Source organism: Myotis lucifugus, unplaced genomic scaffold (assembly GCF_000147115.1).
Source record: "Myotis lucifugus unplaced genomic scaffold, Myoluc2.0 scaffold_2, whole genome shotgun sequence".
NCBI classification, from domain to species: domain Eukaryota; kingdom Metazoa; phylum Chordata; class Mammalia; order Chiroptera; family Vespertilionidae; genus Myotis; species Myotis lucifugus.
The window spans coordinates 20230038-20251727 of record NW_005871050.1 but is presented as its reverse complement, the minus strand read 5'-3'; the positions used below and the strand labels follow the sequence as shown (position 1 = coordinate 20251727).

At 36.0% G+C, this 21690-nt stretch overlaps 1 non-coding gene across 1 annotated transcript; it reads left to right on the top strand.

Moving 5' to 3' along the window:
* The first annotated feature begins 16955 nt into the window (after positions 1-16955).
* Positions 16956-17062, top strand: LOC111827220. Its single transcript, XR_002830717.1, has one exon. It is a non-coding gene; the product is annotated as a U6 spliceosomal RNA (small nuclear RNA).
* Positions 17063-21690: the final 4628 nt, after the last annotated feature.

Below are 21690 nucleotides of genomic sequence, written 5' to 3'. Positions count from 1 at the left end.
TCTATGCTTAAATATTATTTCATTCATTTGTTAAGGTATTCAAAAGATGTTGATGGAGCAAATGTTTAAGTACCAGGCACTGTTTTAGGTACTTGGGACACATTAACAAAACAAAACAGAAAAAAAATCCTGTCTGTAGATCTTATTTTGTAGTGGGGAAAAAGTGAGTTTGGAAGATTGGTGATTCATGTGTACGTTTTCCCTCTATCCCTCCCTTCATGTTGGATTTTTACATTTAAGTACACTCATAATTATGTATTACTATTGAATTAAAATGTAAACATTTATACAGATGGAGATACTTATCAAATTAATCTTTTGAGGTGAGAAGAGAACAGACAAATATGCTTAATGGGTTAAAAACTTTCAAAAAAAATCAGAGCACTACTTATATCTTTGGGGAGAAAAAAAGACAATGAGTGATGATCAGTGGTCCAAGAGTGTCGTAGTAATAAATTCTAAGTCTCTGTGAGGGTTTTTATATTTTTACCAGAAATAAAAAATATTTTTAATAATAATAAATTCCTGTTAAGTGTCCCAGGATTACACAAATCTATTTGTACCTGGAGACTTTATAAGAAATTACTTGGCTTCCAGAGCAATTTTAATTTATTGTTAAATTCCGTAGGCAAAATTTTTAAATCTGAAAAGTATTTTTACATGCATAAGATAATTTTTAAAAACATATGGTTAGTACTAGTTCCAAGACCACTGAAAAAGATTAATATCCCAATACTTTAAAATAGGCCATTCCAAAGGGGAAAATGAATATGGCAAAAAATAGTTTTAAAAAGGATGAACATCGTCCTGGCCAGTTTGTTTAGTGGTTAGAGCATTGGCTCATGGACTGAAGGGTCATGGGTTTGATTCCCAATCAAGGGCAAATACCTAGGTTGCAGGTTTGATCCCTGGCTCTGGCTGGGGCACATACAGCAACCAATCCATATCTCTCTCACATCAAAGTTTTTCTCTCTCTCTCTCTTCCCCTCCCTCCTTTCCATGCTCTCTGAAAAAGCAATGGAAAAAAATCCTCTGCTGAGGATTAACCAAAAATAAATAAATCAATGGAATAAGAAAACAAATATTAAAATAATTATTTTTAACTGTCCTATTGCAAAGATTATAATATAACCATATAATACTGATAGAGTTTTGGGGAACCAGGTACTTTACTATGCTCCTGGTAGGATTATAAATTGCAACACATTTTATGAATAATACTGAGTAATATAAAAATGTTACAATTATAATACTTTTTATTTTTTTTATTTTTTTTTTAAATATATTTTATTGATAAATAAATCAATGGAATAAGAAAACAAATAATAAAATAATTATTTTTAACTGTCCTATTGCAAAGATTATAATATAACCATATAATACTGATAGAGTTTTGGGGAACCAGGTACTTTACTATGCTCCTGGTAGGATTATAAATTGCAACACATTTTATGAATAATACTGAGTAATATAAAAATGTTACAATTATAATACTTTTTAATAAAAAATTTCAATCTTACAAATTTACCTGAACAATGTAATTTGTCTAATTTCTGAAGGTTGCATACACTTTGTTCAGCACAATGTTGTTTTTAAAGGTAAAAAACTAAAAACAACTTGAATAAAATAACAAAAATAAGCAAAATGAATCTATCTATTGATATGATATTATAAAGATAAGGTTTAAAATTGCAAATATAGATATTTATTGACACAAATATTCACAAAGGAAGGTATGTGAAAAAAGGTTACAAAATAAAATATCATACTGTTCCATTATTGCAGAGAAAATTATTTTGTGTTCACATAGGACAAATAATTTAAAAATATTTACCAAAGTTAAAAAATATGTAGCATGCTCCCTGCTACTTCCCTTTCTACATTAATGGCAGACATAAGTAGTGAAACTGTCCATACAAACCTAGGTATGGTCTCAGAAACCTTGTCAATGCCATCTTCAGTGTAGTTATTATAAAGCAAGCAAAATTGGCAATTGAAATGAAATATTTTGACATCCTTTACATGCATCAAAATATTAATAATGGAGGGTAATATTTTGGGATTTAAACTTTTCCCATTTTATTTTCTAATGCTATTTAATGAATCTGTATAACTGATCTATTTTTAAAATAAAATTTAAGTTTGAGTTTGTTCTCTTGAAAAGTAACCAAGCAGAGAAAATTCTCTCCTCCATGACAAAATGAGAACAGTGACAAAAGTTCTCAGAATCAACTTTTTCAGGCCTCTGGAAATTAACCAAATGTTTGGACCATTCTGTAGTATGTTTATTTTTTTAATGGCTGAACAGTGAGCCTTGTGGCATAATAACCTGCCCTATATTCATGCCCCTCTCCTAATCGCAATGCTAGACTTGAAATTCAAAAGCCCACAATCCTGGTGAAAACTAAGAGCCTAATAACATCCATTGGAAGAATCAGAATGAGGTTGGATCTCTTTCAAAACCCCCCTTTCAGCAAATTGCTATTATTTGACTTGTCTGGCAGTTCCCTGGATAACCCCAGTTCAAAGGCTTATCTTTACTTGACCCGATTGAGAGCTAACCCAATGTGGAAAGCCTTTTCCTCAAGGGTGATGCTGAAACCAATTACAGGGAAGTAATTAACTTTGCAGCTGCCTGAGGTCGTGGATAACAGTCGAAGCAAACAATAGACAAACCATAAAGTTTAGAAAGAAAAGCTGGGGAATGAGGTCCACAGGGGCTTTGAAAAGCTCTGACACATCCTGGAAATTTAGAATGCTATGTGCATGCCCAAGGCTGTGCACAGCTGTGCACATGCTCCGGAAAGATTTGAGAAGGCACTAAGCTTTCAACTCTGGCTGATCTTGAGGTTCTGCACACTCAGGAAATGAAAGCTAAAGCAGAACTGGAAATTGCCCGAGTGTTGATGTTATTCCACAAGATGCACACAGAGCTCCTGGCAAAGATTGGAAGACTTATTGGTCCAAGTGCTTAATGAAATCTTGGTCCAATCATTAGCTGACCACTGAGCTAACCAAGCAGAGACGCAGAATACAGACTTTACAAAATTAGTTCAGAATGTCCATAAATAAGTAACACAACACCACCAACAAATAGCAACAACAAACTCTGTAGAGGGATCTATATAAGAAACCACAACAAATTTCAATTTTTGATATGATACAATGTTCTCCAATCACAATGGAGTGAAATTAGAACGTAATGATAGAAGGACATTTGGGAAGTTCACAAATATGTGGAAATTAAACACCACATTTATAAGTAACCAGTAGGTCATAGTAGAAATCACAAGGGAAATTAGAAATTACCTTGGGGTGAATGAAAAATTAAACACACTATACGCCAACCTATGAGATTTAGCTAAAATGGTGCTTGGAGGAAAATTGATCTCACATCAATAACCCAAGCTTCACCTTTAGAAACTAACAAAAAGAAAAACAAACTAAATTTAAAATAAGTAGAAGAAAACATACGAATGAAAATAAAATAAAAAATAAAAGAGAGAAAATAAAAGAAAGTAAAACTTGATTGGAAAATCAACAATATTAACATAACTTTAGTTAGAATGAACAACAACAACAAAAAACAGAAGTACTCCAATTACTAAAATCAGGAATGAAAAAGGGAATATGCCTATTCACCTTTCAGTAATAAAAAAGATAACAAGGGAGTACTAAACAATCATATGTCAACAAATTAGATAACTTTGATGAAATGGACATTTTCTTAGACACAACTATTGAAACTACATCAAGAAAAAAGAGAAAATGTATATAAACTTTTAGCAAATAAAATAATTGAATCAGCAATCAAAAATTTCTCAGGAAAAAAAGCACAGGACCAGATGGATTTGCTGGTGATTCCTACCAAATGTTTAAGGAAGAATTAAGACCAATCCTTCACAAACTTTTCTAAAAATAGAAAAATATGAAATATGTGCCAACTCATTCTATAAGTCCAGTTTTACCCAGATCACAAAATCACACGTAATCTAAAGACCAATATTCCTTATGAATATGGACAGAAATGTCCTCAACAATATATAGTACTAGCAAACTGAATCCAGAAACATATAAGGATTAAATATATATTATATATGCTATATAATTATATTTAACAGAGGTACATATTATGCAGTTGTATATGTATTACATTACATGAGGCTTATCTACTTATATAAAAACCATGGGTGGTGTTCATCACATCCAGAAGAACTGCCGAGACCAAGTGGAAGGAAGTCAGTCCTGCAGGGGTTGTCTTGGCAAAGGCTGCGCCCTCCCCCGAGCTGTTTCCTGGAGCTGTTACCTGTAAGCGCGGGGTTGGAGGCAGGAACCCGCCCTGGGAGCGTGGAGGCAGATCTTTCTAAAGTGTGCTGCGTGCCAGCACGGCCAGGGGTGAACCTGAGTGGGGGCAGCTGAAAGGCTTAGAAAAGACAGACAAGAGAATGTAAGCCAGGTCTTGGTGGGACGCTGCTTCTCTGAGAGTTAGCGACCATGCCCACAGCCATGCCTTTATTGTATAGCAGAAGCTACGAGGCAAAGTAAGGGCGTGACCAAGATGTTTACAACATTCTCCTGGGTTTCAATTCTACTCAACTACATGCACCTGAACTCTATCAAGCCCACATCACTCAGGCACCTGGGGCCACGTGTTCGGACCATAGGTTCAAGCTTACAACTACAGCCGTTGGCTATAATTGTGCTGGGAGGGCCCTGCCCTCCAAGCTGGGACTTGCACGTGGCAATGAGAGGACTGTGCCCTCTCCTCAGTCCAAGGCTTGAACCTGTCCAAAACACTGTAGTGGCTCCCCACAATAAAGTTTTAATTCTGTTTCTTTGTTACTAATGGTGTGGCCCCATCCCATAACAAAGAAACAATTTCCGGAGGATGAGGCCCAGGAATCAGGATTTTAAAAAGATTCTCAAAAGATTGCAGCCAAGGTTGAGAACCATGCTATAGATAATATTAAAAATATATCTAAACGTGCAATTTTTTGTCCAAAAAATGAGCATGTTCAAAAATTAAATGAAGAAAATTTGGATATACTCGATGGAGATTTTCACACATATTTGAGTGATGATTCCATTGATTCCACAGTTGATGCTGAAAAGGAAAATTTTCCCATCAAATTTCTTAATAGTATTACTCCTTCGGGAATGCCGTGTCATAAATTAAAATTGAAAGTGGGTGCAATCATGCTATTGAGAAATCTCTAGTAAATGGGGTCTTTGTAATGGTACCAGATTTATTATCAAAAGATTATCACCTAACATTATCGAAGCTGAATTATTAACAGGATCTGCAGAGGGAGAGGCTGTTCTGATTCCAAGAATTAATTTGTCCCCATCTGACACTGGCCTCCCATTTAAATTGATTCGACGACGGTTTCCCGTGATGCCAGCATTTGTGATGACTATTAATAAATCACAAGGACAAACGCTAGACAGAGTAGGCATATTCCTACCTGAACCCATTTTTGCACATGGTCAGTTATATGTTGCTTTATCTCAAGTTTGAAGAAGTTCTAAGTACTTCATCACAAGGGAAATTAGTCAAGCACTCTGAAAGTGTTTTTACTCTTAATGTGGTGTACAGGGAGATATTAGAAAGTGTTTTTACTCTTAATGTGGTGTACAGGGAGATATTAGAATAAGTTTAATCACTTTATCAGTCATATCATGTTTTTGTTGTTTTCATATCATGTTTTTGTTGTTTTCATATCACGTTTTCTTCGTTTTTATATCATGCCTCTGTTGTTATATCCTTTTGTTACTGTTTATTTATTAATAAATTTATATATGATTTTCATATACATTTTACTAATTTACTTTCATCTCTCACACTTCTATTATAGACAAAGGGCAAATAGCAATATTAAAATATCTCTGCTAATTAATTCCCTCTTAAAAAATATTATATTGATTTTTTACAGAGAGGGAGGGAGAGGGATAGAGAGTTAGAAACATCGATGAGAGAGAAACATCGATCAGCTGCCTCCTGCACACTCCCCACTGGGGATGTGCCTGCAACCAAGGTACATGCCCTTGACCAAAATCAAACCTGGGACCCTTGAGTCTGCAGGCCGATGCTCTATCCACTGAGCCAAACAGGTTAGGGCAATTAATTCCCTTTTAATGTGCACGAATATCGTGCACTGGGCTACTAGCACACCATAACCAACATGGGTTTATCTAAGCCATGGTTGGTTGGTTGAATATTTGGTTTAGTATCCAAAATCAATGGAATATACTACATCAATAGAATAAAAGATAAAAACCTTACAAGCATACCAATAGACATAGAAAAAGCATTGGAAAAATCTTATATCTTTTCATAATAAAAACTAGAAATATAAGAGAGTTTTCTGAACCCTATAAAGGGCACCCACAATAGTCCCACAGCTAACATCATACTTAATGATGAAAGACTGAGAGCATTCTCCCAATATCAAGAACAAGACAAGGATGTCCACTCTCAATGCCTGTATTTCACTGGTGGTTCTAGGAACCACCAGTAAAGGAAAATTGGGCAAGAAAAGGAAATAAAAGGCATCCAGATTACAAAGAAAAGAGTAAAATTATCTCCACCTACACAGAATATGATTTTATAAAATCTTGAAGAATCCACTAAGTCCCTAATAACAAACAATCAAAAACTTTAGCAAGGTTGCAGGACCCAAGATCAATACACAAAAATCAATTGTATTTCTCTATGATAGCAATTAACAGTAGGAAAATGAAAGTAAGAAATTTCCATTTACAATAGCACAAAAAGAATAAAATACTTAGGAATGAATTAACTAAGGAAGTGCAAGACCTGTACACTGACAAATTCAAAGCATCATTGCTGAAAATTAAAAAAGGCCTAAATAAATGGAAAAGTATCTCACAATCTTGGATTCAAGATTTAATATTGTTAAAATGGCAACACTCCTCAAATTGATTTAATGATTCAATGCAACCTTTTCAAAATCACACCTACTGTTTTACCAGAAATTAATAAACTGATCCTAAAATTCACAAGGAAATGCTAGGGACTCAGAATAGCCTAAATAATGTTGAAAAGAATGGCAAAGTGGGAGGATTCACAGTTCCCTTTTGAAATTTAATACACAGCTATCATAATCAATACAGTGGAGTGCTAATGTAAAAATAGACATATAGAACAATGGAATAGATTTGAGATTATAGAAATAAGCTCTCACATTCATACTGCTTTTCTACAAAGGTACCAAGACAATCCAATGGGCAAAGGATTGTTGTTTCAACAAATGGTGCTGAAACAACTGTACATCCACATGCAAAAAAATGAAATTGGACCCCTACATCACACTTAAACTAAAGTTAACTCAAAATAGCCCTAGCCAGTTTGAGTCAGTGGATAGAGCATGGACCCATGGACTGAAGGGTCTCAGGTTCGATTCCAGTCAAGGGCATGTAACTCCCTCTCTCTGTATCTCCCCCTTCCTTCCACTCTCTCTAAAACATCAATGGAAAAATATCCTCAGGTGAGGATTAAAAAAAAAAATAAAAAAATAAAGTTAACTCAAAATAGATCAAACGCTTATATGTAAAGGCTGAAGCTATAAAACTGTTAGAAGAAACCTTAGACATAAAACTTCATGATCTTAGATATGGCAATGGATTCTCAGATATGACATCAAAAACATAAGCAACAACAACAAAAATGATAAGTTGGACTTCATGAAAATTTTTTAAAAATGTTTTTGTGATTCACAGGACAGTACCAAGTAAGTGAAAAGAGAACCCACAGAATGTTAGAAAATATTTCTAAATCATATATGTGATAAGGGACTTATATCCTGAGTGTATAAAGAACATTTACAACTGAACAGCAAAAGACAAACAACTCAACTAAAAAATGGGCAAAGGACATGAATTGACATTTCTCAAACGGTGATATACTAGTAATCATTAAGCACATGAAAAGATGCTCAATATTATTCATTATTAGAGAAATACAAATCAAAACCAACATGAGACACCAATTTATACAAACAAGTTGGTTATATGGTAAAGACAAACAGTAACAGGTGTTGGAGATGGTGTGAAGAAATAGGAATGCTCATACTTTGCTGAATTGCTCATGAATTTGTAAATGCTCTCACATGTAAAATGTTATAGCTACTGTGAAAACAATTTCGTACTTCCTCAAAAAGTTAAATGGAGAGCTAACATATGACCCAGAAATTTCATTCCTAAGTATATACCTAAGAGAATTGAAAACATATAGTCACACAAAAACTTGTACATGAATATTAATAGAAGCATTATTCATTATCACTAAAAAAATAGAAACAACCCAAATAGCCAGCAATGGGTGAATAAACAACATTTGGTAAAACCATACAATGGAATAGTACAATAAAAAAGATACACAGTACTGATACATTCTACAACATTGATGAACCTTGCAAACATTATACTAAGGGAAAGAAGTTGAAAACAAGAAGCCTCATTATTATAAGATTCCATTTATATGAAGTGTTCTGAATAGGAAAATCCATACAGACAGAAAGTAGATTAATGGTTGCCAGGGATGGGGTAAGGGGAAAATTGGCAGTGACTGCCAACGAGTATGGAATTTCTGATGAGGGTGATGAAAATGTTCTGAAATTAGATAATGTTGGTCATTGCATGACTTTGTGAATATACTAAAGACAATAGAATTTATCACTGAAAATGTAAATTTTATGGTATGTTTAGTATATATCAAGAAAAAGTTATTGTCCAAGAAAAATACATATTCTACTCCTATCATTAGTTAATAAACTGGTGTGCTTATGATGTATATGTGTTGGTAAGGGAATAGTGAAGAATGAGGCCAGATTATTTTGCTACAATGATTCTGAAGGTAAAATACTAAAGCATTTAATCTCACAAATAATATAAGAATGCCTCCTATCCCTGTTACTGCTGTTATTATTATCATTTATATCTATTATTATTACTACTGTCATATTATGGAAATTCTAGTAAGAACAATACACTATGAAACAGAAATGACAACTATAGCTATTTAAAATAAGAACATATTTTTATTTGCAGATTATATGATTGTCCTCTAAAAAATTCCATGAAGTTCAATTTAAAAATTGTGAGAATAAGAATAAATAAGAATAAGGTGGACAGATATACATATTAAATCAATAGTTTGCATTTAAATTACAAAACCTCATTAGAAAATATTACTCCCAAACATTCATTTTCCAAGATTAGGAAAAAAAATTAAAAGCCCAGAAATAAACACCCCACAAGACTTGGGATTTATGTGAAGAAAAGCAAAAATAGAGCACTTTGAAAGAAGAAAACTAAGTGCAGAGGCAGGTCATAATTCTGAACAGCAACACTGAATTATTTTAAATTGTTAAATTATTTTCAAAATAATTTATGAGTTCAATGTAATTTTTATTCTAACCTCCTAAAGAATTTATATTGGAATATTTTGAAAAGATGCTAAAGATTATCTAGAGGAAAAACCAGTGAGACTAACCAAGGAAATTTTGAAAAGGGAGAGTCATTAGAAAGGCCTTATCACATCACATATTCTAACTTTACCCTCCTCACCTGCATGACTCCCTTTAAACTGGGGGATGTGGAATTGGTTCAAGAATTAATATCTGAGGAAGACATAAACAAATGGAAGAACATACCATGTTCATGGATTGGTAGAATCAACATCATTAAAAAGTCCATACTACCCAAAGCAATCTATAGATCCAATGCATTCCTCATTAAAATGCCAATGGCATATTTCACAGACCTAGAATGAACTCTCCAAAAATTCATCTGGAGTAAAAAAAAGACCCCGAATAGATGCAGCAATCCTGAGAAAGAAGAACAAAGTAGGAGGGATCTCAATACCAGATATCAAGCTGTATTACAAAGCCACTGTTCTCAAAACTGCCTGGTACTGGCACAAGAACAGATATATAGACCAATGGAATAGAATAGAGAACCCAGAAATTGACTTAAACCACTATGCTCAATTAATATTTGATAAAGGAGACAAGCACAGTCAAGACAGTTTCTTCAATAAATGGTGTTGGGAAAATTGGACAGATACATGCAAAAAAATGAAACTAGACTACAAACTTCACCATACACAAAAATAAACTCAAAATGGATAAAGGACTTAAACATAAGATGGGAAACCATAAAAATATTAGAGGAATCTACAGGCAGCAAAATCTTAGACATATGCCGAAGCAGTATCTTCACCGATACAGCTCCCATTGCAATGGAAAATAAAGAGAAAATAAAAAAATGGGACTACATCAAAATAAAAAGCTTCTCTACAGCAAAAGAAGCCATCAACAAAACAACAATTAAGCCCACTGAATGGGAGAACATATTTGCCAACGATATCTCCAATAAGGGTTTAATCTCCAACATTTACAGGGAACTCATACAACTTAACAAAAGAATGATAAACAATCCAATAAAAAATGGGCAACAAAACTAAATAGATACTTTTCAAAAGAGGACATAAGGAAGGCCAAGAGACATATGAAAACATGCTCAAAGTCACTAATCATACGAGCGATGCAAATCAAAATGACAATGAGGTACCATCTCACACCTGTCAGAATGGCTATCATTAACAAATCAACAAATGACAAGTGCTGGCGAGGATGTAGAGAAAAAGGAACCCTTGTGCACTGCTGGTGGGAATGCAGACTGGTTCAGCCACTGTGGAGAACAGTATGGAGTTTCCTCAAAAAACTAAAATTGGAACTCCCATTTGACCCAGTGATCCCACTTCTAGGAATATATCCCAAGAAACTAGAAACACCAATTAGAAAGGATATGTGCACCCCTGTGTTCATAGCAGCACAATTCACCATAGCTGAGATTTGGTATCAGCCTAAGTGCCCATCAGCAGATGAATGGATTAGAAAACTGTGGTACATCTACACAATGGAATACTACTCTGCGGTAAAAAAGAAGGAATTCTTACCATTTGCAACAGCATGGATGGAACTGGAGAGCATTATGCTAAGTGAAATAAGCCAGTCAGAGAAAGATAAATATCACATGATCTCACTCATTTGTGGAATATAATGAAAAACATAAACTGATGAACAAAAACAGATCCAGAGATAGAGAAGCATTGATCAGACCGTCAAATCTCAGAGGGAAGGTAGGGGAGGGTGGAGATGAGGGAGAAAGATCAACGGAAGGACTTGTATGCATGCATATAAGCCTAACCAATGGACACATACACCAGGGGGGTGAGGGCATGAGTCGGGGAGTGGGGGCAATGGGAGAATAAGGACACATATGTAATACCTTAATCAATAAAGAAAAAAAAAGAATTAATATCTAAATTAATGGGAAAACATGGTCCAACAGAAAAACAACCACCACCATTACCACTACTCTCACCAACAGCAACAAAACACTTGATTTATAAAGAATTTAGAATATAACCAATATGACCTTCTAAATTAGTGGAAGGAATAGAATTATTTGGTAATGGTACAGGTACAATTGTTTAAATATTTGAAAAATAAATTTATATTGCACTTATTTCCTTACATCAGATTTATTAAATAGTTGAGTATGAGAAACAAAGAAAAGGTAAAGGCCAGAAAAATAATGGTGAATACTTATTTAACTTTAGCTGAGAAAGAACTTTTTGAGTATAAATTAATGGAAGAAACCATAAAGGAAGAGCTTGATCAATAAGACCAAATAAAATAAAACACTGTATCCATAAAAAGTACCCCATTCATGTTATGTACCATAGGTTTAGAATGAAAGATCGATAGTTCTGGACTTGTGTTTTGAAAAATTACTGTGTGGAGAATGGATTCTAGAAGGGCAAGAGTTGGAAGCAGATAAACGATTTAGCAGGGTATTGCAGTAAATTAGGAGAATGATGATTCTGGCTTGGACTAGAGGAATAATGGAGATGGTTAAAAGTGGTCAGATTTTGGGTACGTTTTGAAGCTAGATGACTATTTCTAGAAAAATTTACTCTGTTCAGATAATTAAGGAAATAGGATAATTAGAAGGATATGTTAATCAGGATAGAGTATACACTTGACAGAGGAAAGTATCAGAGGAAATGGTATTGGGATGGAGCACACCTAAATGAATTAGCTTTGACAAGATGGAAACATACTTCATTTGATGAAATGATGAAAAAAAGGTTGGGTACAGGATATTGCTGTATTTGTGTGTGGTAGATTATTAAGGTGAAGAAGTCCACATTTCAAGCCCCTATATTTTTTTTGTAGTAGGTCAAAAGTGCATTAGGGCAGAGTGGACTTTATGAGAGAGTGACCTATGCAGTCATAAAGGGCTCCTCACTCAGAAGGGGGCTCCACACTTGTGGTTTTAATACTCTGTGATTGCCACCTTGGAATTCTTAATCATTTTATCTTCGAATTTGTTTTGTACACGTGACATCCGATGGGAAAGTGGAACACCCTTGGGTCTTAGCTCACCTCCCACCTCCCCAGGACTGATTCTGGGTTGGCTACTCCCCTGCCCCTGCCTAGGAACATGTTAATGATCAGGGTCAGGTGTGCACAGCCCATTCCTTAAGTGGTGGGAAGAGACCTGGGTAATTATGAGTGTCTACATTTGTCCCAGAAGTGCAGCATTACATAGTAATTAGAGTCTTAGTGCACAGAATTCATGCACGGGTAGGGTTCCTAGCACCTGCCGACTGCCAGCCAGGGCCTCCCTTCCCCAATTGCCACCTGCCAGCTGGGGCCTTCCATCATTCCATGCCACCCCCTGGTGGTCAGCACACATCATAGGGAGCAATCAAACTCCTTCCTGGTCAGTTGAACTCCTGAGGGGACACTTTGCATATTAGGCTTTTCTATATATATAGATGAAAAGAATATTGACAAATTGAGGCAGAGACTGCAGAAGGAAGAAAAATGCTTTTATCTTCCTGTTTGAACCAGGAGCCTTGCATTTTCACTTTGTATTGGACCATGCAAATTATGTAGTTGGCCCTGATTAAGGGCCCTGAAGAGGGCAGTTAAGGTTTGGAAAATGCCTCAGTGGAATGGGAGATGAAGTATGTAATAGGATTTCTAGGCAATGTTCATGAATTTGGATTGGCATTAATTTACACTGTTATGTATCATCACTCAAGAAGCATTCAGCATCAATTTATCCGTTACTGGTGATTTCAGAACAAATGTGATAGAAATGCAATACTGAAATCAAGGAAGCAGCCTTTTTGTGATTAATAAAGCTTTTTAATGGAAGAGCCACTAAACAATGATTCTTGGAAAGTGTTGACCGAGCACCAAAAGTGCAATTCCTCAAACTTCTGCAGAATTTGTATAGTAAACATTTAGCTTTTCAAGGCTATGCGGTTTAGATTCTCCATCATCTCTCTGTGACTCTCTCTAGTTTTAGGGCAATGGAGAATATGGATTCTGTTCTGACTTTTGTGATATTTGGGCACTATCAGTAATTTTGCATTAGGCATGGCTGAAAATAAAAACAGCATTTCATAGAAAATTTCAGTTCCTTTCTCAAAGACTCAGGAAAGAAGCCTAACCATCTTAAGATTGGCAAGATTTGCTCTGGTTCAGAAAGTCAATGGCTTATTGAAAACATACATTTTTCTTTGAATCTTAACCTGGAAAACTTCACTAAGATCACAAAGTTTCCTTGCTTGACTGAAACGGCAGCATTTTGCGAGGTCAATATAAACATTAAATTAGGACTTGAAAGATAACATCAGCTTTTGCTTTTTGTTCAAGACCATGTCTTGGTTTAACTTCACTTATTGTCCCTTTAGATTGGGGAAGACAGGGATATAAAATGCATTTTCTCAGAGATGTTACTCTGAATTACTTTATTATGCAGTTCGCTCTTCTGCCAGCAATGTGTTCAGTGACCTGCCTGATTCCTTGTGCACACATGCCTTCATTCTTGTTTCTCGATACAGGCATTCATTTCCATGACTCGAGACCGAAAAAATTATCAAATTGGAAGTGTTTAGTGTCTTTGAGAAGCTATTTTTTTTGTTTCACTTGAGTTGTTATAGAATAAGCTTGCTTCTCAAAAATCTGACCTTTCCCAAGGAGAACAGTAGTTGGAGAGACAAATAAGTTGAGTACTCACTGCTTTCTGCTACTTTCTGCATCGATGTGCAATTCATGAATGAAGGCAATGTAATAGATTTGTTGTACATTTGGGGTCTTTGATCTCAACCTTCTACCAATTCTAAATTCATCTGTATCTCCTGGTTTAGGACAAATACGTGGAACAGAAACCCAAGACATGAGGAATTCAATATCAAGGCACTTGATTGTAGTTTTTCTCCATTTTTTTAATCCTAGTTCAAGTAATTGGGTCTTTACTTGGTCCCTGGGAATTTTCTGTATGGATAGGCTATCAATTCTTGAGGGATGGGGACCCTGACTTGTTCTTGCCAGTTCTGAACTCAAGCTACATTCCTTTGATGAAAGCCCTATTACTAGCTACTAGACTTTCCTTGGTGCTGACTGCAAACTTAGATCTTTGAATACTGTGTTCCTAAACCTTTTGTGGTTTTGCTCTGTATACTTGTTGGGTAATCCTTTAACAAATTGCTATCACTATGTCAACAGCTTATCAATGCCACATAACATTTATTTTCTTGGAGGCCATCTTTGTTCTGTCTAGCAGGGTCTATTCCCATTACTTGACATTTAATCAGTTTCCGCAGTCTGTAGCACCCCAATGTGTCCCAGTTTTATTAATCCTTTGGCTTCCAGATCTGTCACAGGAAAAGACAGAATGATACACAGGAATATCATCAAAAGACTGTAGATTCAGCTGCTTTGAACTTGTAGGACATTAGAAGACTATATATATATATATATAAAAGGCTAATATGTAAAGTGTTTCCTCGGAGTTCAACCGGGAGATCAGGAGTTAAATCGCTCACTATGATGTGCGCTGACCACAGAGGGTGGTGCGGAACATGGCGGGCAACCAGCAGCAGCGGCAGGGTGCTGAGGGAGCAAGGGAAGGAGGAGGTGGGGAGGTGGGGAGGTGGAGAACCTAATTGGCCCTTATTGCTGGCCAGGCCTAGGGACTCTACCCATGCACAAATTCCATGCACCGGGCCTCTAGTATATATATAAAAGCCTAAGCGATCGTCCAACCTTTTAACCAATTGACCATTTGCCTGGTAGCTATGACATGCAATGACCACAGGGGGCAGATGCTCTCAATAGTAGAGGAGGGAGCCCAATTCCTCGCAGAATTAGCCATGGGTTAGATTGCTGCTGGGGCACTGTCGGCTCCAAATCTGCTTCACCCGCACCCCGGACCCAGAGATTGGTTTCAGCCTGATCCCCTCAGGCCAGGCCTCTAGTATATATATTTGCTGTCAAGATGTTTATAAGGGAAATAAAGGTGAAATCAGTATTATGAGAAAGGTAGAGAGAATGTATTTTGTAAGCTTAGAGGTGAAAGAGTGAAGTAGAAATATTTTGGTTGGTTGGCAATAAACAGAAAACAATTAGAAATATCTTATGCAAAAAGGGAGAATCCTATATAATAAGAGCCTAGTATGCAAATTAACCGAACGGTGGAATGACTGGTTGCTATGTCTCACACTGACTACCAGGGGGCAGATGCTCAATACAGGAGCACAGGGGGAGCGCCGCTCAGCCAGAAGCCAGGCTCATGGTTGGCAAGTGCAGTGATGGTGGCAGGAGCCTCTCTTGCCTCCGCTGCAGGTGGGTGGTAGAAAGCGAGGGGTCCCTGACTGCGAGAGGATTGGGCCTAAGCCAGCAGGTGAACATCCCCTGAGGGGTCCTGGACTGTGAGAGGGTGCAGGCTGGGCTGAGGGACACCCCCCCCCCAGTGCATGAATCTCGTGCACCAGGCCTCTAGTTTGTTATAAAGAGGTATGTGGAATTCACAGGTATAAATATAGCACATCTTTGAGTAAGGGACTCACTTGTCATCTCTCACATTTGTTTCTATTTATACACCTGCTTCATTCTCTGAATACAAGTCCTCTTAGCTTTTAAGATGACAAACAGAAAATATGATCTTTTACAAAGCAAACATTAAACCCTGGCTGGTGTGGCTCAGTTAGTTGGAGCATCGTCTCATACACCAAAAGGTTGTGGGTTCAGTTCCCACTCAGGGCACATACCTAGGTAGTGGGTTTGACCCTTGGACAGGGCTCATACAGGAGGCAACAACCGATGGATGTTTTTCTTTCCCATTGATGCTTCTCTCTCTTCCCTCTCTTTCCTTCTCTCTAAAATCAATTAGCATAACCTTTGGTGAAGATAAAAATAAGCAAACATATATTTGATCCTATAACTCCTTGCTTTAAAACCCTCTGATGGATTCCCATTGCACCTAGAATGAAAAAGTCCTTAACATGCTCTACAAAGCCCTATGTTATCTGGTCTCTACCTACTTCTCTAACCTCATTTGCTACCACTTCTTTTTTTATTCCTCTGTCCTAGGAAAAGGCAGAATGATACATAGGAAGATCATCAAAAGACTGTAGATTCAGCTGCTTTGAACTTGTAGGACATGAGTACACAACTTAGACTCCTGCTTTTGAGTCTTCAGATTTTGTTTCCCTTACTTTTTATTACACTTCCCTGTCCTATTTTTCTAGTATATATTACTTTCTGAAATTATGCGGTTCATGAATTTATCTGTTTATCATCCAATACCTTCCAAGTTGTGAGCTGTATGAGACCTAAGGCATTGCTGTGCTTTTCACTCTTGTAGCTTCAGTACCTAGAATTATGTGTGGCACATATTGAGGACTCAGTGAACATTTGCTAAACCAATTACAAGAATAAGATGATAGAACATTGAGAGTCAGACATCAGCAGAGTGACCTGGCATTAGGGAGAAAGAAAGGCATAAATAATAATAATGTTATTTAATGATATAGAATGTATAAAAACAAACAATAAATGGTAAGTCATGTGCTTGCTTTGGCAGCACATACACTAAAATTGGAATGATACAGAGAAGATTAGCATGGCCCTTGTGCAAGGATGACATGCAAATTCGTGAAGCGTTCCATATATTTTTAATTAAAAAAATAAAATGGTAAGTCATATTAGCTAATGTTTTTTGAATACTTTCTGTTTGATGCTGTTCAATGAATGTGTTAATTCATGTAATCCCTTCAACAATCTTATGAAATAGATCCCATTATAATCCCCACTTTAAATCTGTGGAAGCGAAGGCATGAAGATGCTAAGTGATGTGCCCAAGGGCAAACAGCTAGTAAAACAGAAAGACAGGATTCAGGATACAGACCTAGATAGTCCCAGTCCACACACAGTACACCTAATCTCGAATAAATACTGCCTACCTTGATTACATAGCAACACAAACTTGATCCTGGAGCAAATTCTCCTTCATACATTCTCTAGCCAGAGTTATATCTAAGGCCTGAATATGTAAATTAACTTAAAGGTTAGAATAAGTAAGCATATACAAGGGCAAATCAAAGTGTGTGAGAGGTGGGAGCCAAGCTGTCTCAACAAAATAAATAAGGCTCAAAAATTAAATTAACTAACTTTAGGGATAGCAAGTGAACTCACTGAAAGTAAAATGTGAAGGTTTACTGTCTTTAATTGGTGGTCTCTTAGAATGAAGTACACAGTGCTGAGATTTTAAAACATACTGTGTGTGTGTGTGTGTGTGTGTGTGTGTGTGTGTGTGTGTGGTCACATTCAACTACTTCATAGTTTGTCTCAAAGTAGGGCAATATTAAATTATTTCGCATTTAGTAGTATAAACATTCATCCAAAACATGGAACATCTTTTATTTCTCATGTAAAGTGAAATTAGTGTCATAAAAGAGCTACTGGAGTATAAATATTGAAATTACTCTGGGATGCAACAAACTTCAGACCAAACAAATGAAAAGAAAGAAAGAAAAAAAAACCAAGAAAAGAAAAAGTGCTTATCGTAAGAGCAGGTGAAAGGGATAGGAACCATCCATTAAGAAGACATTAAAATGGAAATCTCGATTCTTACTATGAAATGCTGAATACTTTTTTTACAGTGTGTGTTGTTTACCACAAGATGGCAGCTAAGGGACTGTCATTTGAATATGGCAAAGGTAGGTAGGCAGTGTTGTGTAGCAATCCTTTCTTTCTTTAATGAAGCACAAATTTGATTTCAAATTTTGCTTCTAACAATATGGAAATTTATCAAAACCATGGTACAGAGGACCTTGCCATAAAATATATAGAATGCCAAGATTTTTCTGGGTTTATTGATCTTTAAAGTTATTGGGAGGATGGTATTGATTGTCAGCCAAGAAAAGCCGTGGACAGGGCTTATTTAAAAATCAAACAATAGAAAGCACAAGCTATACAAAGAAGATGTGCCAGGATCTTGGAGAAGAATGGATAGTTTGAATGAGGAGCCAGGCTTCATTATAGTTCATTGATCATTCCAGCAATGATGCTCATCTTGGTTGTTAAATCAATGTGTCAGTAAACTCCATCAATCATTAAGAAAGCCAAACCATGAGAAGAAAGCTATTTTAGGAAGTGATCAGGCACAAAACATTATTCCTTTAAGTTCAGCCTTCTCCATGAAGTCCTTTCTCACTTCTGAATTTCTATCACTCTTGCTGCCCCAATCACTCACTTTGGGATTTAATCATGCCTGGACCTATGTTGTTGTGTGTCTTTTGTGTGTTTATTTTTTATTAGATTATAAAGTGCTTTGCATAAGAAGTGTATCTTACTTTTTCATGCTGAACATGTGGTTCACATAGCAGCATGCTCAGTTACAGGATGGTCATAGTAGCATGGGCAGTATAATACAGAAATTAAGAGAGTGTACCCTGGAGCCATACTGCCTACATATATATCTTATCTCTGTGTAACTTTATATAAGTTATTTAACCTCTCTGAGAGTTAATTTTCTCAATAGAAAATGATTATCAGTTAATATAAGTAAAAGTTTTAAAATAGTACCTGGTGTGCAGTAAGTTCTTTATTAGTCTTTGCTATCAATGATTGGAGAGTCTCCTAATATGAGAGGCTTGATTTGCCCTCTTGTGTTGCCTCCTGGTAGATGAGTAAACCTGGCACTGGGAATCCAACAGCTCTCTACTGGTAAACCCTCTGTTCACAATTACCCTAAGTGATGTTTCCTTAAGAGAAAGAAAAAATTTAGTCATAAGTACCTGAAAGTCCCATAACCTGTTCTATAAGGAGTACTTTCTATCATACTTCCAGGCAGGAAGTTTTCATCATTTTGTAATTTATAATGTTGACGCACCACTTTGGAGAGACTTGCTCTCTAAGAGTGAGGTCTGTTGTTTCATAATATGGTCAGCTCTGCTGAAGTGCTGGTTCAGTATTGCTTCTTGGACTGTGTCTTGTTCCAGCCATATAATGGCGGGGAAAGGGGTGGGCAGAGAGCAGGAACTGGTGACAATGGAGGATAATCAATATTCATTGAAATTTACTATAAGTTAAGTCTTTTGGTAGGAGCTTCCATTTGCAGTGTCATATGTAATCGTCACAGTTACTAGTCACATTTTACAACCAAAAAATCCGAGATTCAGATAGTGTGTAACTTTCAAGATTATTTATACTGGTGGCTGCTTTTACACGTGGGTTCACCTTTAACCCTCCCAACACCTTTCCTCCATCTTTGTGATCCTTTTAGTTCTGCATGTAAGAAAGCAGATAATTCTTCCTTAGAAGATAACATACTGGTCCACCCATGAAGAATTTGATGTTCTCTTCTCAGTGTTTCTACTGTATTTTTATGCTGTTATTAAAGGGTTTGGATATATAAACATATTTTAGGGTTGCCAGATTTAGCAAATAAAAATGCATACATGTCCCAAAGATTGCATGGGGCATACTTATACTAAAATATTATTTGTTGTTCACCTGAAATTTAAATTTAAATGGGCATCCTGTATTTTGTAAATATGTTCCTCCCTCCCCACTTTCTTCTCTCACTTCCTACCCATATAGTTTCACTCCCATTTATTTGGAGGGCGAGGGTACCCCAGGGCTTCCCATAGTGCCTACATAAAAAGGTGCTCAAATGTTGAAAGGAAAGAAATAATTTCTATGGGATGTCAAATTACTTCAATTAGTTGTGTGATATGATATATTGGTGTCCATTATAAAAAAAACTGGAGGCTGAAAAACAGATAATCTCCAGAATTCACTATGAGTTACACTTGAAAAAATGAGGCAATCATTATCTAGCAAATTAAATTGGTCAATATCAGATAAATTACTCTCCAAGGGTAGGTGTGAGGAATACAAATCATGTTGAGTTCTTTAGTTTCCATTTTCACTTCTGAAGAGCTTGGTCTCTTAGAAGTGGGTCTATCCAAGCCTCTTCCTTAGACTCCCAAATGAAATAATCCATATGTAACAGTTTATAACCTCAGTTATCAACTCATATTGGTTTCTGTTTTGATTGGAATTCTCCTGTTAATGTCACCAACCTTTGTTCTTAACCATCTCCTCTTTCCATCCCTGCCTTTAGCTTCTCAAAATGGATACAGGCTAACTGAAATGCAAAGAAATTTTTCCCAGAGAGTTTTTTCTTCATTTGTTTTTTGCTCATGAATCTCCAGCTGTGGTAAACAATTTGTGTTAAATTAGTGAAAACATGTATATCATTACATGTATCTAAATGCTTCTAAAAAATAATTTCTTTCTGCAATATAATGGCTAGTGTTAGAATTATTTCCAAAATGGAAAATGACAGCATTTTTGGAAATAGGAGGTTTATTATTTTTATTTTTTAAATGTTTTCATGTGTCTCCTTTTAATCTTTTTGCATGTGTGCATATACATTTTTCTTACTAAATTTGTATCATATGTTTTATCTATTGTTACATCATATCAGATAGTTAATTATCCTTTGAAATAATGTTGCTTGTGGCTATTAGTATTGCACCCATGTTACACTTTATTTTTTTTAAAATATATTTTATTGATTTTTTTACAGAGAGGAAAGGAGAGAGAGAGTTAGAAACATCGATGAGAGAGAAACATCGATCAGCTGCCTTCTGCACACCTCCTACTGGGGATGTGCCCGCAACCAAGGTACATGCCCTTGACCGGAATCAAACCTGGGACCTTTTAGTCTGCAGGCCAACGCTCTATCCACTGAGCCAAACCAGTTACGGCCCAAGTTACACTTTAAATAAATGTTCTCCTATTATAATTTATTGGAAGTAATGCTACAGTGAACATTCTTGCATTTTATATTTTTCTTTAAATTTACCATTGTGAGATAGTCCTAGGAGTAATGTTACTAAAATACAACAAATTTTAAATCTTCAGAGTTGTAACTTCCCCCAAGATGAAATAAAATTGATAATTATTAAATCAATTTATAATTTCATTGATGGAAAATATTTTAAATAGACATTATCTTAAATAGACATCCTGCTGAGGACTTACAGATAAGCTCATCTGTGGAACTGTATTAGGTTTTTCTAAAAATAAAATTAGCTAATTTTGTGCAGCATTTAGTCTTATTACTCTTAACAAAATTCAAAACTCCATTTTAAACCTACTAATGTAATAGCTGCTCTTCAGGGTAGAATAAGAAAAGCTACTTACACAACTTGGAGGCTATAATTATGATGGGCTATGGCTCCAGCTTCTATAGGAGAATGTGCTCTATCCTACCAAATGGAGAAAACTT